The 4,530-nt window shown below is 34.2% G+C and overlaps 1 non-coding gene across 1 annotated transcript; it reads left to right on the forward strand.

Moving 5' to 3' along the window:
- The first annotated feature begins 4,000 nt into the window (after positions 1-4,000).
- On the forward strand, positions 4,001-4,107 carry LOC122890677. Its single transcript, XR_006381127.1, has one exon. It is a non-coding gene; the product is annotated as a U6 spliceosomal RNA (small nuclear RNA).
- Positions 4,108-4,530: the final 423 nt, after the last annotated feature.

Genomic DNA, 4,530 nt, shown 5'->3' on the forward strand with positions numbered 1-4,530 from the left:
ACAACTCTGATTTGTAGTAACTGACTATTTTTACCTTTGCACAATTGAAGTAAATGTCTAAATCATAAATTTCCTTTGCGATTGCAATTCAGATTGCTAATTTTTTGTTTAGTGTACAACTCTAAATAACTGACTCTTGTCAAATATTATTATTAAAATTATATAATTCAAAAATATGTTATTTTGAACTAGTGTTACATGCATGCATGTTTGTGTAGTGTGTTTGTATATGTAATTTTGACCTAGTACATAATATAAATGTAGGTAAATTCTTTAGCATGGACAGCAACATTTTCTCTTGCTATTGGCAGTGATATGTATCTTTCAACTGAGATTCTTTCTAGATGATAACATAACAATTGAAATGTACAACTTGAAAAATTAATTGAAATTCATTAGCTACATATTTTTCTTCTTAGGCAAAACTCCTTGGGAATTAATTCTTCATTCTATTCAATGAGTGAGAGATACATTTACATAAGGAAAGAGTCTTATGAGATAATTTCCTTATAATTCTGTTTTAAGATCAGGTTCAGTTGATCCCTTTTATAGTGCTGATTTAATGGCAAGACACAGGTATAGAATGAAGCAAATTCCTCCCCAATTTTCCTGAGCTCAGTGGGTTGATTATGAAGCTGGCATGATAAGAATAAGCTGGAAAATAGAACATGTTGGAAAGGTTGATGCAAGAAATCATCCTGTGAATCAGAGGGACACCAACCTGAGAAGGCTTAAGGGGAATACTAATGAGAATAAGCAGCAGCCACCCTCTTGAACGTACACTGTTGTTTCCTTCAAGATTTTGTGACCATGTGTCATCAAAATACCCTTCTTTGGGGAACTTTCTTCTGATAAGAAACAAAAGTAGCAGATTATAAAAAGCATCTTAGATCTATTTGTGCACAGGGTCACTAGGAGATCAAAACTGATTATTATATTAGGAAGTATAATCTTGTGCAGAAAATGTCTGAACAGTCTCTAGACTAATTGATTTTGTCAATACATGGATATATTCCATCCGATTTACACTTACCATTGATAGATTTTGTCAGTGGTCATTGAAAATGACATTATTGATTATTTATTTACCTAGTGCACAGTGTCTAGAAGGGTAGGCAAGTATAGTTATTGCCCAAAATAACAATGCAATTGTATTAGAAATAAATTATAAACATATAAACATTTTTAGTGCTTGGTGTCAAGTTTTTGCTCTTTTGGTGTAATATTTCAGTCAACACTGAGTCCCTTTGGTTGGATACTTCATTCCTTGGAGTTTCTTTATTCTCTGGCCTCCCATAATCTCTCTTTCCTAGTGCCCCTTTGTATGTCCTTGCTCCCTGGAATTTCCACTCCATTCTGAAGCTCATCATTTCTGCTGGCTTTGTCTTGGAATGGAAATAGTGGATCTCTTTGGACAATAATTATCACAATCATCTATAACAGTAGGTTCTTTAGAATGGAGGCTCTGTAAGGCAAATGGTCATTTGTCAGTGTTTAATGCCTTTCATAGGATACCATCAATAAAATATTGCACATAGACTCCACTTTCCTCAGGGGTTAGGAGAAAAGAAATAAGAGGTGAGGGATACAAAAATTTCTCTCCTGTTGCAATAAAATAAAAAGGCCCTTGGAAAGAAGTTTATTATTACAAACCACAGCTTTTTAAATATTAGCATATAGGGCATTTGCCAAGTTATGGGTTTTGTGGAACAATGGAAATATCCTATTATCAGGCTTCTGACCCAATAATGTATGAAGTCCAGAATGTTCCCAGGAGCTAGATATCATAGAAAAGTAAAAAGAGTAAAAAAAAAGTGAATGGTACAAGAAGGCAGGAGCGAAAGAGACTACTCATTTTTAAAACTGTTTTATATGGATAGCACATTTGAGAAGTAGAATACCTTGTAACGGTAATTCCTATACATAAAACTTTTCAATAATAAGATCCGTTTTTGATGCTTTAGCTATTTTTTGTTGAAGTTTAGTTCACATACTGTATTATATTACTTTTAGGTGTCCAACAGTGATTCACCAATTATATACATTACAAAATGTTCATGATAAGAGTTGTTAGCATCTGTCACTATACAAAATAATTACAATTTTGTTGACTATATAAGCACAGCACTTATCTATGATAAACTATGATAGGTTTCCAACCCATTTTTTCTGAGCAATGTTAATATGCATATTCTAAAACACATGAATATTTTAACTCGATACTTTTTTTACCCCTGAGGAAAAATTTATGAGACAATGCATGTGACTTGCCAGAGATGGCTTCCTTACGTAAAGAAAGACAGTGTGTCTTTAGGTTTATTAATGGGCATTGTTGCTTGTTAACTCCATGCTTTTTGATTCTAACAGAACATATTTACTGAAGAAATATAGAAAAAAATGGAATAGGGGAGAGGTGAGGAAGCAAGTGGGAAGGAATTTACAATTAATCAAAAATGAATTTTATTATCTTTTTAAATATAGCAAACTTTGCTTATAACAAATCAGCTATATAGTGAATATGAGGCAAATTATTATGACATACTTAAAGTTAGAGATAAGAAAGGATAAGCTATGAAGGCCCTCCTTAGCTAACTAGTTAATTCATTTAACTGCTGAAGAGGCAGTTTGGTAATTAGTAACTGAGATTTGAGAAGTAACTGCATAAATCCCAGTCTTCTTGGTATGTACATCTGATAATCTCATTAAGAAATGGTCTCACAGGGCGCCTGGGTGGCTCAGTGGGTTAAGCCGCTGCCTTTGGCTCAGGTCATGATCTCAGGGTCCTGGGATCGAGGCCCGCATCGGGCTCTCTGCTCAGCAGGAAGCCTGCTTCCCTCTCTCTCTCTGCCTGCCTCTCCATCTACTTGTGATTTCTCTCTGTCAAATAAATAAATAAAATCTTTAAAAAAAAAAAAAAGAAATGGTCTCACAGGGTTGGAGATTGAAATAGATGTGATTGAAATAGATGTGATTGAAATAGATAACTCCATTAGTTCACTATTAGCTTTTCATATACTGTGCATGTCAAAACAGTGTGAATAAGTGGGTCCATTGCCTAATTAATGCTGTAGGCAGGGGAGGGGAATTATGATGGCTTATATTAGAAAATCTAGGATGTTTTAAAAAGAGCTTCAGATCTATAACAGCAGTCTTACTAAGGAAAAATTTAATAACGGTTTGTTGGTTAAGTGGGTAAAAGTGCTGAGTCATTTAGTAAGTTGTTAAAATTAAATCTTAGAATAGTCCCTCTTGTGCTGTTAGACTAGCAGGCATTCCACTTTTCAAGATTGCAGCAAGTTTGAGTTTACTACATGGGATAACACGGTAGTGAGAAAATCCTGTTTGACCCCATGCATGTAAATAACCATAGAGCTGGCTATAAATTGGTAGGTATTATTTAAACATGTTCTCATTGCCTAAGGAAAAATTTGAGAACTAACTAACTAACTATAGCATGGTGGAGACAAGCTAATCCTTAATTGAAAACTATTATTATTTCCTCTTCAGTCCACAGCTTGCCCACTTTTCCCAGCCTCCTTTGTAATTAAGTGAGGCCATACGATGGAGAACTGACCAATGAAATGTAGGTACAAGTGATCATGTCACATCCAGGCGTGACCCATTCAAACTCTTATGGTTTTCTATTCTCTCTCTTCCTCCTCCTAGCTAGTTGTGGATTCTGAGGAAAGAAGATGTTGGAATTTATATGAAACCTGGTCTCTGAATAGAATATGCCATTGTCATGCATTGAGCTTTCTATGAGCTAAAAGAAGTATACTGTATCAGGCCATTGAAAATTTTTTCATATATGATCATATGTTTTACCCTAATATAACTGGAATCTCTACAATCTCATTTACTTATTACCTTTCATTCACACATGTATTGAAGAACTATTTATTGAGTTATTCTATGTGTGACAACATGGCCAGCACCTATAAATATGAACTAAAAGGTGACAAACAGAGGTAGATAGTAACATTAAAGCTTAGACATTTCTGTGCTCGCTTCAGCAGCACATATACTAAAACTGGAACGATACAGAGAAGATTAGCATGGCCCCTGCGCAAGGATGACACGCAAATTCGTGAAGCGTTCCATATTTTTGTTTTTCTGAAAATAAATAAATTGGAAAAAAAAAGAAAAAAAAAAGAAATTTTAATGAGCATTGAACTGGGGAGGAGAAGTTCGAATACTTTGTAACAGCCCCTTTCAGTATACCCCTTGTTGTATTTTATTATTAGACCTCTGCATGAATATTGAAATAAAATTAAATTTATGCTTCATAAAAAAAAAAAAGCTTAGACATTTCTGTAATGTCTCTAGGACTCAAGATTTTGTTCTGAGGCAGTTTTGTTAAGCCACAGGCTTTGTTTAATTGGTATTAAAAAAGAATTGAATACTTCCATCCTACCTAGATTTACTGTTTTTGCTATTGATTTATGCCAAAACTGGTAAGTTCTGATTCTTTCATGTCAGAGACTATTGGTTTAGAACAGTTATTTTTTCCAGCTTAGGTACATATTAACT

Source organism: Neovison vison, chromosome 11 (assembly GCF_020171115.1).
Source record: "Neovison vison isolate M4711 chromosome 11, ASM_NN_V1, whole genome shotgun sequence".
NCBI lineage: Eukaryota > Metazoa > Chordata > Mammalia > Carnivora > Mustelidae > Neogale > Neogale vison.